Here is a 15758-nt window from a genome sequence, read left to right as displayed (position 1 = left end):
CACTCCATTCAACATCATAGGGGAAGTCCTAGCTAATACAAGACAAGGGAAGGAAATAAAAGGTATAAAGATTTGGAAGGAAGAAATAAAAACTATCTTTGTTTGCAAGTGACATGACTGCCAGTGAAGAAAATCCTTAAAAACATTTTTAAAAATTCCTGTAACTAATAAATGATTAAAGCAAAGTTGTCATACAAGCAATACAAAGTAAATTAAAAAACTCAGTTGCTATCCTATATAACAGCAATAAAAAACTGGGATCTGAAATTTTATAACAAAAATAAAATATTTACGGGGTGCCTGGGTGGCACAGTCGTTAAGCGTCTGCCTTCGGCTCAGGGTGTGATCCCAGCGTTATGGGATCGAGCCCCACGTCAGGCTGCTCTGCTATGAGCCTGCTTCTTCCTCTCCCACTCCCCCTGCTTGTGTTCCCTCTCTCGCTGGCTATCTCTATCTTTGTCAAATAAATAAATAAAATCTTAAAAAATAAAATAAGATAAAATATTTACAATATCATCAAAAATATGAAATACACAATCTGACAAAATATGTATTAAGTTTTATATGCAGAAAACTACAAAACTCTGATACAAGAAATCAGAGGAAAGCTAAATTAATGGAGAGATATTCTGTGTTCATAGATTACGAGGTCAATTCTTCCCAACTTGATCAATAAATAGATTCAACACAATCCAAATCAGAAACAGAGTGACCTATTTTGTAGATATTGACAAAATGAATCTAAAGTTTATGTAAAAAGCCAAAAGGCTTGGAAGATCCCACAAAATACTAAAGAATAACAACAAAGTAAAGAATTCTTAAAGCTACAGTAATTAAGACAGTGTGGTATCGGCAAAAGAACAGATACAAAGATGAACAGAACACAACAGAGAGCCCAGAAATTGACCCAAACAAATCTAGTTGACTGATCTTTGAGAAAGGAGCAAAAGTAATTCAATGAAGAAAGTATAGTCTTTTCAACAAATGCAACTGGAATAAGTTGTATGTCCATATACAAAAGAAAAAAAAAAAAAAGAATCCAGACACAGCCCTAACATCTTTCACAAAAATTAAATCAAAATATATCAGACACCTAACTATAAAATTCAAAATTATAAAACTTCTAGAAGAAAGCATAAGAGGAAATCTAGGAGATCTTAAGTTTAGTAATGAATTTTTATACAGAACACCAAAAGCAGAATCTGTGAATGAAAAGTTAGACTTTATTAAAATTTAAAATTTCTGCTCTGTGAAAGACGTCATTAAGGGAATCAATACACAAGCCACAAACTGGGAGAAAACATTTACAAAACACGTATCTGATAAAGGACTGGTATCCAAAATGTGCAAAACCTCTTAAAACTCAACAAGAAAAAAAAATCCAATTTTACATGCGCAAAAGATCTGAACAGATACCTCGCCAAAGAAGATATACAGATGGCAAATAACTGTATGAAAAGATGCTCAACGTCATATGTCATTAGGTAATTACGTATTAAATGAGATACCACTAAACACCTACCAGAAATGACTATAGTCAAAAAACACAATACCAATGCCAGCAAGGACACAGAGCAACAGGAACTCCCATTCATTATTGATGGGAATGCAAAATGATACAGTCACTTTGGGAGATCATTTGGCAGTTCCTTCCAAAGCTGAACACAGTCTTACCATACAATCCACCAATCCTGTTCCTAGATATTTTCCAAACTGACTTCGGTGCACACTACAACCTGTACCCAAATGTTTATAACAGCTTTATTCATAATCCCCCAAAACTGGAAGCAACTAAATTGTCCTCAATGAATGAATAAATGGTGGTATACTATGGTTACGCAATGGAATATTACTCAGCAATAAAAAGAAATAAACACCAAACCAAAAAAGGACATGAATGACACTTGGATGCATATTGCTAAGCGTAAGAAGTCAGTCTGAAAAGGTCACATACTGTAATGACTCCAACTATAAGACATCCTGGAAAAGGCAAACCTACAGGGACGGTGAAATGATCAGTGGTTGCCAGGAGTTCAGAGAAAGAGTAGACGGCTAAATTGGTGAAGCACAGGGCATTTTTTAGGGCTGTGAATCTCTCTGTATGATACAGTCCTGGTGGATACGTGCCATTATGCATTTGTCAAAACGTCTAAACATGTACAGCACAAAGTATGAAACTTAATGTATGTAAAATTTTAAATATCACTTAGGAGGTCAGGTGATCACAAAGATGGATACAGAGTATGACAAAAGAATCTAACTGTATTATAAATGCATGAAACAATACCACTGAGGGAGGCAGAAGGGAAAGGTGCTGACCTAAGCAACTTTGGAAATGAATGGAGTTTTTAAGACTACAGGCAAAAAGGAACTGTATATAATAAGCACTGTACTCAAGTTGATAAAGTTATGTCCCACAGGGATACAGTTTAATAATTCTGATACTACAATACATGTATATTGAAGTTGAACAATTTTTTTTAAGATTTGATGTATTTGAGAGAGAGAGATCACAGAGGCTGAGGAAGAGAAGCAGACTTGCCACTGAGCAGGGAGCCAGACGGGGGCCAATCCCAGGACCCCGAGATCATGACCTGAGCCGAAGGCAAACACTTGAGCCACCCAGGCATCCCTGGAATTGAACAATTAAGTAAATAGATAGTGAATGGTGGGAACCAGGTTTCTCACTATTGGAGTGGGAGTTTACAGATAAGCAAATGAAGACTAGAATGATGTATATGGTAATGGATTAGAGTTGAAGACATCATTATGAACTTGTATTTGACTGAATATAGATGGTTACGTTTAGAAACACTGGTATGTTCATACATATATGGATTAGTATGCACACATATATTTCCTTGTTCTGCAAGCTCAGAGAGCCTAGCATCAAAAATGGCACAGTAGCAATGAGCACACCTACCACTCAGATCTTGATTCCCAATACCATTCTCCAAAACAGAGGTCAATTTTATGAATGGGCCAGGAAATATCAGGATGAGCCTGGAGCATTTTGTAGTATCAAAAAGTAAAGAAGTGCTTAGAAAAAAAAGAGACCTGAAACTATGCTGCAGGTACATCAAAAAAACATAGGAGCTAACTGAAAGAGCTCCCAATGGCCAAAGCTATAACAGTCTGAGCAACAAAATAAGTAAAATAGTACTGGATTATAAGCCAAAGTACAGAATAAATGAGTACACACTGATATAAAGAAATAAACTAGAGATAATATATAAATCTCCTACGCAAAAGAATTGTAAATAATTTATATATACTAGCCCCTCAGGCAGGTAGAGCATAGTTTCACATTTCTTAAGTGTAGGCTTCACATAGTGAGTTCCTTCCAAAAAGTACAGTATGGAAGGGGGGGAGTAACTTTTCAGTGGAGAAACCAGACAAATATTCCTTCAACCAGGTGATCAAGGTGATAAATGTTGACAGTATGTACCCCTGATACGATATGATGTGACAAAAATGTCAATTTACCTCTGTGGTGCTCTTAGAAATCCACATCCTGAATCTAATCATGAGAAAAACAGCAGACAAATTCTTACTGAGGGGCATTCTCCAACATACCTGACCAGTACTCCTCAAAACTTTCAAGGTCATCCAAAATGAGAAAGGGCTGGGACTCTGCCAGACAGGGAGCCTAAGGAAACACGACAACTACATATATGGTGGCATCATGGATGAGATCCTAGAACAATTAAAAAAGGGGGGGGGGACACTGTTAAAAGTAAGAAAATATGAATATAGACTTAAGTTAATAATAACGTTATCAATATTGGTTCAACTACTGTAACAAATAAACCATACTACATATAAGATGTGAATACCAGGGGAAAGTAGATGTGGGAGCTAGAACTCTCTACTATCTTCTCAATTTTCCTGTAAATCTAAAACTGTTCTAAAAAATAGCCTTTTCTATTTTAAAAATTAAACTTTACAATTATCACTGTGTACTTTTATATTCTTCACTTATAGTACATTAAAAATTTTTAAATCAAATAAATTATATGACCTGGAGTGACCTGTAACTTTTGCCATAACAGACAGAGTCCAGCTTTTGAGAAATTCGAATTTATTCTTACATTTGTTTGTCACTAAGGTAAGAATCAAGATACCTTTTTTATTTACACATCTATTAATTTTATATTACAGCAATTATGATACAATATACATTACACTTTTCATCCTACAATTCATCAGTTCTTTTTTTTTTTTAAGATTTTATTTATTTATTTGACAGAGAGCCAGCCAGCGAGAGAGAGAACACAAGTAGGGAGAGTGGGAAAGGAAGAAGCAGGCTCCCAGCAGAGGAGTCTGATGTGGGGCTCGATCCCAGAACTCCAGGACCACGCCCCGAGCCGAAGGCAGACGCTTAATGACTGAGCCACCCAGGCGCCCCCAATTCATCAGTTCTAAAAAGAAGTTATTAAGCTTTGTAGTAATGGCTAGAGGTAAAATCAGACAATAGACAAAACAAATACTAAGGCAACAGGCTGCAAGCAGTATCCTAAAATATGCAGGCACAGTCAATGAGAAAGACTGCGAACTCGGCTGGCCTTACATGGTCTTTCTTCTTCCTGTTTTTGTTAAGTATTTCACGCTACACTTTTCTGCATTTTCTCCAATTTTTTCAGCATTTTCTCCAATATAGATCTGTATTATTTTATGTCTTATAATTGGTTTTTCCTCCAGGTTCTTCTCCCTTTAACTGTGACCTACTGACCCCAAAGGATAGTTGATAAAACATAAGAATCTCATTTCCCAACGTTGGTAAGACTAGGGTTTACCAAAGTCATTGTTTGCTTTTGATCTACATGGCTGGTTGGCCCCTGAGAAGGTTGACCTTCCTCCCCCTTCCTCTCCCTCTTCCCCTCGCACCTACCAGTCAACAGCTGCCCCATGGAAACCAGCAGGAAGATCCTTTCTGGCTACTGCTCCTCTGAAGCAAAAGGTAGTGGGATGTTTGTAGCCCTATTTAGGCTTGGCATGAAATCGTCAAGCTACCCTGCCTTCTTCCTGTGAAGGAAATCTATCCTTAGCCTGCTGTGGCCTAAGTTTTGATTGAGCTCAGAAAGCTGTAAGAGCCAAGTAGTAGTGAGAATGGCTGAGAAACTTTTCTCATTTTGTTGAGGAGCTAAAATGTCAGTAGGCCCTTATTCCGCATTTGTTAAATGGATAAATTTATGAATTTAGAAGGCATTGTAATGTTTCACTGATGTGTAACTTGTATAAATCCCTATAATAATAGCATTTTCAAGCTTCAGAAAGGACCCGGAGAGAAATCTTGTTGTCTAACCCTTTTACTTTTCTAAATGATGAAACTGGCTCAAAGAGGTCAATTAACTTGCTGACAGTCACACAGCTGGCTGATCCTTAAACCACAACTCTTTATTATTACCAGTTCCTACTTAAATATATTATGTAGTTGACACATTTGTTTGTGTACAGCCTAGTTAATCCCTAGGTCCATCATGTCTCTCAAAGTATTATTTATAACTTCTCTCTCTCTCTCCCATTCTCCTTTTGCACTTTATATGAAGATATTTGTCTATGTCTATTTTTCCTCTTCTTCCCCACTTACCCTCAGGTAATGCAATGTGACTTCAGAATTAGAGTTAATCCCGCTGACCATTACACCCTACACCAGGAAGAGGGCATCATAAAACTTCCTATGGCTTAACAAGGACATTATGTGTCTTCCAAATCAAATCAGCAAGCTTATATGTGACTTTTTTAATTAGAAATTATTTTGGATCAGTGCTTAACTGGCAACATAACTAATTCGATTAACAATTAATTTAATCAATACAAAGAAATCCAAACCTTATGTTAACCTGGCACAAATCTGAGTTTCAGACATAATGCTCCCATTCATTAGTGCACTGTCTTTGCCTCAAACATGAATTATGGGGTGATTACTAATGCCGTCCTCATGCAAGAATTTACTCTTGATCATGTCTCACACTTGAGAATGCATATGTGAACTATCCTCTCATCTACCTTCAAATACCTCACCGAAGCATCGCCTATACTTTGGAATGTTGAGAGGAACTATGACAGGATACCGCACCAGTCCAACCAGACCAGTACACAACTACATACTCAGTCTAAGTTCTTGGTTCTAGTTCCCAAGTGCAGAAACAGTTACAAACGGTTCCAAAATTCTGTCATGACCAAAATTCTCTCTTCACTAGCTTTGTCTAATAAAAAAAAAAAAAATTCCTTGTTTTAGCCTTCAAAGGTTGCTCTTAAAATGCAAGGCAACACCTGTCGTTGTCAGTCAGGAACCTCTTGGCTGTAATTAGCTTATCAACACTGGGTGAAAGGACAGCTGAGTTTTGATAAGAATGAAGATTTCACAGTCTGCACTAGAAAGCAAAAGAGTAGGTCCTGGACAGCCACAGGACCAGCAGAAGGGTAATACGGAAACCCAATCAGCATTCCAAATAATTAGTTTACAGGACTATAGATAAAACATGAAGCATGAAGATAGTGGATTACTGTTAATGGTTGATGCTCTGTTAATATTTGCTAGAGTGAATTGAGAGATACTTTTCCTGGCTTCAAGGAGTTTCTCATCACTGGAAGTATACACCCAGGGGTGGGATGGTCACGGTGAGGGATTAGTAGAAGTACTGAGGAACAGAGTGGTCTAATGCAGGTAATAACCCATTTGTGGCCCATGAAATTAATGTAGGGGTCATGATCAGTATTGTTTAATAGAATGGAACAGAAAGTTTCAAGGTGCATTACACATAGTAGAGACACTGTTTTGTGAAATGTTTGTTTCAGTTGTCTGTGTATACCCATGTGCCCAAGTGTAACATTGGGATTATGGTAAGAAAAGTAAAACACTGTTTTTGATGACTTTCAGAAACCATAATTCTATTTATTCATCTTGCCTCTCCACTCAGTTTTATACCACATGGTCCATGGTAGGTGCTCAAAAGCTGTTAACATCAAGTAGAAAAAAAAGAATCTTGGAATCTTGACAACTCTGCATGGTAGGTATTCAATTTTACAGAAGATAAGATTAAATTACCTGTTTATGTTGAATGACCTGTTCAAGGCCACACTGCTGATAAGCTTGTGAGTCTAATATTTGAACCCAGTCAGAACAGGGCTCTACAAGCCCAGATGTGGGGAGCACTTCCATGGTACTCTTTAGAAGCTTGATAAAACAGCAAAAATTAAAAGTAGAAATTCATCAAAACTTTTTAGCAAATTAAAAGTCAATTCATGAGGCTCTGATAGAAATGGCAACGATTTCAGCTTGCCAATTTCCATTATTAAAATAAACAGAACTCTAAATCATACAATCTGAAGTGGCAGTGCCCAAATGTCCATCCACTGGCTACACCACAATCACTGGAAGAGCTTTATAAAAATACAGATTCTCAAATTTCATTCCTAAGAGAATCTGATTGAAGAGGTATACTGACAAAAACCCCAATGCTTATGCACAGACAGGTTTGGGAACCATGAACCTAGCTCCATTCTTAGATTGAAGATCTCACAGTGTTTAACTGGAAGAAATGTTGGACACCATCTAGCCCTTGGGTGGTAATAGGTTCCATCTGGAGTGCCAACTGCAAATGATAAATAATGCTCCTTGGAGGATCAGCGGAGATAGATTCCAAAGAGCATACAGGTTTGATCATATAAAGCCCCAAGATTAATTAACGATGTCTGTTATGAATGAGGAGGTAGGGGAAAAAACTGCTATGATCCAACCCTTTCATTTTCCAGTCCCATAGTGACATGGATTGAAACCCAGGCTTCCTCACTCCTAACCTCTGGTGCTTTATTTTTATTTATTTTAAGATTTTACTTATTTATTTAGAGAGAAAGAGAGAGCACATGAGAGTGGTGGGGGAGGAGGTTAAAGGGAGAGGGAGAAAGAAGCTCAAGCCAACTTTGTGCTGAGTATGGAGCCCCACTCAGTGCTCGATCCCACGACCCTGAGATCATGACCTGAGCCGAAACCAAGAGTTGGAATGTTCAACCAACTGAGCCATCCAGGCGCCCCTGGTGATTTAAAAAAAAAAAAAAAAAAAAAAAAAAAATTCCATTCTCCTAGTCTGGTGCTTTATTTAAAACAATTTCCATTATCCATTATAAGACATATCAGAAATGCTGGTTTCTAGAGTGCTTCCAAGCTGGAATATGGCAGAAAAGGCCAACATTTACTTTACCTGAAAGATTAAGGCAATCTGCCCCAATTGTTCCCACTCATTAATGCCTCAGCTACTTTAAAAGGCAGGTAGTATATTTTATTCCATTATTAGTTATAAAATTTTAAATACTGCGATCCCTTGAGAATTAAAAAAATCATGTTAAAAAAAAAAAAAGCCCAGCATCATTTCTGACTTGGGTTTAAATTCATACTAAAGAATACATGACTAATACATCTTTTCTTGAAAGTAGGTTTTAATAAAAATATAGAGCATTAAAAAAAAAATACAGGATGCCTGAAGGCATCGCTGAGAAAGAGAAAATGTGCAAGATGCCTGGGGGTACCAAGGGAACCAGCCCACTTCACAACTGTGCCTAGAACAGCCTGGTCAGAAAATGTGCACCCCTTCGGTTGGGGCCTTAGGCAAGCAACTTGGCATCCATTTTCTCAACTGTAAAATACAGGTAGTAACTCTTACTCCTCAAGGTTGTTTTGAGAATCGGGGCGCCTGGGTGGCTCAGCCATTAAGCGTCTGCCTTTGGCTCAAGTCATGATCCCAGGGTCCTTGGATCAGGCTCCCTGCTCAGAGGGAAGCCTGCTTTTCCCTCTCACACTCCCCTTGCTTGTGTTCCCTTTCTCGCTGTCCCTGTCAAATAAATAAATAAAATCTTTAAAAAAAAAAAAAAAAAGTTGTTTTGAGAATTAATCAAGAAAAACTTTATGTTCCAGAAAGGGCTCAGGACACTTCCTGGCATCTATAGCTCCTCAGTGTGTTCATTAATCTCAACATTGGACTTGGGCAAAGAACTTCATATGTACTGAGAAACCTTTACATGAAAATCAAAACTGAGGTCTGTTCAACACAGGGCACTATTTGAACTGAGACCCCGTGGGTCCTCTAAGACTGAAAGCCAAAGGCAGGGGTCACGAAGGGAGGTACCGCTCACTGTGTTACTTGATGAATGGACCTGTGACGACATCGTTTCCATCTCTGGATGGAAACCTACTTCCATCTACTACTGCCCATCAGTTGTTTCCAGACAGGGGAAGTCCAAACCACCTAAGGCTCTCAGGAGGGTGGCCCACCGACCCAACTTCTGTAAGTGGTGTTTAGGCGGCACCTCAGGAAAACAAGTATTTCTGGCACTGGAAGCTCCATTTGTAGATTAAACACAAGGTTTTCTAGGGAACTAAACATTTTGACTTCTTCCCTTCTCCAGCTTGTCTGCCCAATATTTCCGATAGGTACTTTTGAACAACACCTATTCTGAGGTGATATGGGTAAATTGCAAAACATTAATTTACTATTAACATAATTACAGGGTTTTTTCTGCTCTCTAGAATTTGTTTAGTGCTTGGGGCCAAATCCCTTTCACTCTCACAATAAGTCCTTTGTTTTAAAAAGGAGATACTACTCGACAGTGTCTGGCTGGGGGGGTGGGGGGGACGTGCCTTTGAAATTTCATGTTATCACTCTCATAGCTGCCTCTAATCAGAGGCCATGAAACAGACACAAGGCTTCTTTAAAATGCCTACAGTTTGCTAAGAATTAAATATCTTCCTTTGCGTCTCTTCCTCAAAATATATTTTTAAATAATTGCTCAGTCCTAAGCTTTCCCTAATAAGGTTCCATTTAAATAAATCTGGAAATATTTTCCTTCTTTTAAAGAAAGCCACTCAATTTGGAAATGTCAGATAAAAATACATGTACGTTATAAGGCTATCACCTATTTTCAGCTTTGTTTTTCCAGGCTCTCTCTTTTCCTTTCTTTCTTTTTTCTCCTTCTGTTTGCTGTTCCCAGCAGCTTCTGGGAGCTTCCTCACCCAAGAGGACAGGGCTCATCAGATCACAAACAATTTCATCTGTTTTCCTGGCTGTAGCCATTATACGAACAAAACTGGCCCCCATCGCCTGATACAGCCCTTCTGAGTCACCCCAGCTCCCCAAACCCCAGCTGAGGCCACGTGACTGAAATGAAACCAACTTGCCCTTAACTTTGGAAAATTAGCCACTCTCCTCCTTGCTGTGCCATGTCAAAATTAAAGAGTAAACAGAGGTCCCCCCAATCCCCCTGATTGCATTAATCATTCAAATGACGTATTAGCATTCTTCAGACTCTTCTGTTGTGCTTCCAAATTAACACCTCCAGGTTCAAGGGAATAGAAATTAACTGAATTATCTGGCAGCCCCAGATGTCCTAGCATGCTCTTCCTTCTTGCTGATTTAATATGCCTGAAGAACAGTTATGAGGCAGAAACACTGCTAATGGTCAAGAAATAATTTATGACATGTGTAACTGACAGCCCTAGGCCCCTCCCACATTCCAAAGTTGCTAGGACTCCAGGTGAGCACTGACTACCACTGCCATTGGCCATGGCCACCTTATCCACCATTTTCCTCTCCCAGGTCCCCGTGAGAGTTCTGGGGTGGCCGGCCCTCTCTAAAGCTGGGAGTCAAACTCCCCAGTACCAACTGGGTAGCACCCAGCAGCACCGACAGAGATGGCACATGGAGTCTGTCCCAGAGTAGGACAAGCTGGAAAGGGTGTGAGAGCAGAACCCACAGAGCAGAAAGGGGCCTCTCTGGCGTTTCCCAGCTCTGGCCACTGGCAACCTCCTGTCGAGGCTTGAAAAGGATCAGCGATTCCTTAGAGCTGTGGAAGGGCTTTTTAGAACGTTGATGTAATCCTTCACAACAGAAGCCTATATCCCTTGGGGGTTAATCCTGTCATTTGGGAGTGTCTCCAGGGCATTAAGCCGTAATTGCTTGCATAACTCCAAGAGGCAAACAGGAAGCTGGCGCACACACACATTCACCAGCTTCTAGAGCAAGCAGGTCCTGTCCCTGGCATTGCAGCTCTTTACAAACCAAAGTTCCATCCCCCTACCCATTCTGAGGGGTGTCCCCGAGAGGAGACAGAAGCCTGATGGGTCACCCAGGAACCTCACCCCATCCAGGCTCCCAGCTGCCTGCCTCTCCTAGAGCAGGGAACAGGGGAATGGGGCTAGGGGAGGGTCAATGCAAGACATCACCTGAACACAGAGGCCTCATAATAAGAGGCAGAAATTCAAATGCTTTCTTCATGCCTTGGTGGGAACCGAAACATCAGATGTTTATTAAATGACATAGTGGTGGTGACTACTTTGCACAGCAAGCCCAGAAGTGTATGCTGTCACTTTAAAAAAAATTGAGCCGATGCCAGGCTAGTCATGGTAATGCTCCCATGGCATGATTAGATTCATGCCCAGGGTTGTATTTGCATATGATATTCAGGGCATGATTTTTTTATTGTTCTTAATCAGAGCCGAATGTCAACAAAATAAATGAAGTTGCGAGTTGAAGTGAAATTTTTATCACATCAGGGATGTGCTTTTTCTCCCATTTATCACAGCCCATATTGAGAGAGTGAAATTTTTTGAAAATGTGGTAATCAATGGAAGAGCTCCATATGGCAGGGATCAAAGGTGTTACATAGTGTGTGGTTCTGCTTTATTGCCAGCCAGTACTGTTAATTGGACAACAAGATCAGAGGCAATATTAAAATCCAATTAAATTGATATGAACAGATTGCCAAGTGATGTACACTAATGTATAATTGAGTATCAAGCAAATGCAAGTCCCCATCTTCTGCTTCTACCTCCTGAATAAATGATGGCGCCATAGAGGACAGAAACAAGTTTGCACATTAGCTCCACAGCTCTGGGCTCTCATTTGTTACTTTCGGAGTTGATGACTTTTGGTTTTCCTCCTGGTCTGTCTTAAAGAGACAGACCTTACCCGTGTCCCCCCAAACCCTCACCCCTCGCCCCCTACCTGGGGTGGATTTTCCACCCTGAAACCATTTTCCCTTTCCGGGGCTTGGAAATGAAATCCATGTTTCCTATGCTTCATTACATGTCTATTATATAGCAGGTCCTAAAGAGCAGCTCATTGATAATATATTGTGCTAGCTGTAAATGATCTGTCCATCCAGAGTAGAACACTAACACATTTCTGACACTGTTTCCCAGATATAAATTATAGCAGAATGTTTCTCAACCCAAAAGGAAAGCAAGAGAGCAGAGCCCAGAATGAGCACCGTTGGAATACCTCTTCACACAATGAAGGACCAGAGTAGCAGTTGTAAGAGGGCTGTCCGTGATGTGGATCCCAGCAGTGGATCCCATGGCCAAGCTGGCCGCAGGGGCTGCCAGCAGGAGCTGAAGTGGGCCTCCATTCATTCCACTCCAAACAGGGCAGGCACAGAATCGAGAGGAAGGCAGTCCCTCCCACTCAATTAGAGCAATTAGCTCACAGGCCTTACCAGGGCCAGGCCTGGCTGAATAGGATCCCCCTGCCCCACCATTTGTTATCCGAGCAGGAATGAGTAAAGCCAAGGGCTGTTGCTGGCAAACACTCTGGGGGCCTCGTCCCTTCCTCCTGTAAGAACAACCCCAGATTACCCCCAACAATAAAACCTGTTAACTTATACAACTTTGCTTAAGAAACAAGCCTGATGGGACGTTGGCAGACTTCCCCGCTGCCAAGCAAGAACTATTGCGGCCAGCCTTGAGCTTCCCAGGATTTAAGCCCACGATGGAATTGTAAACGAGGGAGCAGACTGTTTATTCCAGCAGCCAGATTGTCTCTGGCCATAAAGTTCTGTGTTTGAAAGTTTTTTTTCTCCCCAGTATATTACTCCCAAAAAAAAAGAGAAAAGGGGTCCGGGAGGGCATATTGACCAAAGGGCATGTTTTGTTATCATTTATTCAAGCTGCTCAAGGAACAGCATCAACTTTCCTGGCTTTGAATGGACTTGCTAATATATAAATCCATTTCAGCATCTCAGAGAGAGAGGGAAGGAGGAAGCCAGGTGGAGCTGGGGTTAAGGGGGAGAAGCCAGCAGGAGTACTTAGAAGAAAATATAAGGAACAGGGTTATAACTAGTTTGGAATTTGAGTTGCAAAATTAGGTACATTTCAAATATTGACCTAATATTTATATCTCTTTACAAACAGGTACACACTTCAAGAGATTAGATTTATTTGTGGGCCTTAAAAAAACTGAGATGATATCTAGGCTCATAAACCAGTCTGAATTTTCTTTTTTGGCTTAGAATAGTCAAAACAAGTGGTGGATTCCTGGTCAGCAGGTACTTACTAGCAACTGTTGAATCAAAATGATGTTTTGTTTTCTTTTTCCCTCCTGACTTAGGTCCAAACAGCCTCAATCTGCAATACCCCAAGAAAGTGGAGCAAAGAGAAACTCAGGGTGAAATCAGACCTACAAGGCACTCGGCAACACCACTGAAACATGTGATCCGACCCACATGAACCACAACAGATGAAGCTGGCAAAGGCTGGTCTCCCATTAAACAGGGAAAACGAGACCAGCCATCTTTTGCCTAAAGCAGAGTTATGCTTTTCAACAAGGTAGCCAGCACAGGGCTGTGACTCCTCTCTGCTATCACCGTGACAAGAGTTTCCCCACAAATAACAGCAGACAGGTTCCTTGGCACAGGGTATCCAAAGGTCTCTTAGAACTAGAATGAGAAAGCTTCTGGAAGCTAATGTTGGACTTGAGTCATTTCTTGGTGACTACTTACCCTTACCATGACTACTACATTGCCCTAAAAGCAGTTCCAAGAATGGGGGAGAAAATGAAACAAAAATGAGGCCCTGAAATGTATGATGGAACTTACTAGAACTTAATGATACCTTTAGCAAAATTACAGAGTAGCTTACAACACTCGAAAGCCATGGTTTATCTTGAAACAGTATCAGCCTCACTTGGGAACAGTGCCCCAATATTTCTGGGCCTGTTCTGGCACTCTGCATGCAGGAAACCAAACACTGACGCTGCAGGTGATGTCAGCGACAACAGCTCCTGCTCCCGGGACTGCTCCCAGATCACGCCATGCTCTGCACGGCCTTTCCTCTTTCACTCATCACAACCTGCAAGGTGCCAAACACTGCCCTCCTTTTTCAGAGGAAGAAACTGAATCTCAGACAAGTGGAGTCACTTCCCTGAGCTTTCAGAGGGGAAAGACAAAATTAGAATTTAAACCCAGACCTGCCCAACTTTCATCTAAATTTTATTTTCTTACTTCTAGTCTCCACAATCCAGCCTTCCAGAGTTGCTCCAGAAGACTAACCCTTCTAAAGTCTTCTTTAAATTGCAAACTCACCCACTACCACAGATACTTGGATTCAAGATGCTTAAAGAAATGAGTTATTTCTGAAAAGACTAAGGCGGGTCTTGAGGGTGGTTCAAGACATCAGGAATCTAGGGGCCTGGGTGTCAGGATTTCTGCTAGCACATTCCATAGCTTCAAATACATCACTAATTCTCCCCCCTTATGTCCTTCTACTTCCTTTAGGAGCAGTGGCACCAGCAACCTGCCTCTCTCTTTTAAACGTGGATTAGCTATAAACACTGAAACCACTTTAAATTCTTCAGGAAAAAGTCCACCCGAATCACCATTATTACCATTACGTGTTGTAATCATGAGGGCTGCTCTCACTTACTCTGATCCTCTTTCTAGGCAACACGATAGGATCCGACCAAGGGAGGGCCATGTGTCTTGCCTTAGCTACTGCAGGAGGTGGCCAAGTGTCTCTTCCAGGTAGAGGGTTTAAGAGCAGCACGATTTGCCATATCCTTTCCTCCTTACAACAGTGATATGGGAAGACATGCTGGAATAAAGCCTCCACCAGCTTAAATCCCCCAAGTGACGGGATAAGCAGAGCCTCCCTGTCAACCCACAATGGATGTGCAGCACGAGTGTGAAGTCACAGAGATGTGTAGGCTAGTCTATTACTGCAGCATAACCTAGTCCACCTGACAGGTACAAACTACAGAGAAGACCTGTTTCTGGAGAGTACCAACATGGGAAACAGGACAGAAAGTAAAGAAACTGAATGAAGAAAACCCATTCATTTAAGTAATATGTATTAAGCACTGATTTTTGTGACAGGGTGTGATGATGTGAGAGGTATTTCTTCTTCCTGAACTTAGAAATTCAAAAGAGCATCTTCTATTAGAAAAACATACAGTGTTCTTTCAAGGAGCCGATTTGAAATTGGAAAAATATTTGCCTTTCACAGATACTTTTAACTACAAAAATCGATTTGCAGTCTAGGGAAAAAATTCCCCTCCCCAAAGTTATCTACAAATCTACCTTTCAAGAAAATTTGCTTAGATGTTTGCATTCTCTTTAATTCTCTGTACGCATTTGTAAAAGTGTAGCTAACTACACCTAAAAGAGAGAAGGCTTTAATCTAGATGTATTCAAAACATTCCAAGATGGTGACTACCATTTCTATAGACTTCCGCTAAAGGCTAATATGAAAGACCTGGATTAAAAAAAAATAATAATAGAACCTCCACCCCAATGAGGAATCAATCTTTATTACTACTTAGAGTCAAATAAATAAATAAATCAACAAACTTGTGGTTTCCCCATTTAATAAGGTTTATATAAACTTCAGTTTTGTTTGTGAGAAAACAATTGTCCATTGTAATAAGCTTACCCTATGGCATTATTATTCTCTTTTTCATCTCCCATGGGCTTACTTCCCAGTGCCAGTATAG

General features: G+C 40.3%; 1 long non-coding RNA gene across 1 annotated transcript in view; it reads right to left on the bottom strand.

Moving 5' to 3' along the window:
- Nucleotides 1-3717, bottom strand: part of LOC121101037 — a 206072-nt gene extending 202355 nt beyond the window's left edge. Inside the window, exon 1 of the long non-coding RNA XR_005832973.1 lies at nucleotides 3577-3717. This is a non-coding gene — a long non-coding RNA (uncharacterized LOC121101037). The remainder of the gene's footprint in view (nucleotides 1-3576) is intronic.
- Between the last annotated feature and the right edge of the window lie 12041 nt (nucleotides 3718-15758).

This window comes from Ursus maritimus, unplaced genomic scaffold (genome assembly GCF_017311325.1).
Source record: "Ursus maritimus isolate PB19 unplaced genomic scaffold, ASM1731132v1 scaffold_6, whole genome shotgun sequence".
In the NCBI taxonomy this organism is placed as follows: Eukaryota; Metazoa; Chordata; class Mammalia; order Carnivora; family Ursidae; genus Ursus; species Ursus maritimus.
The sequence above is the reverse complement of the archived record's forward strand: the minus strand, read 5'-3'. Positions and strand labels throughout refer to the sequence as shown.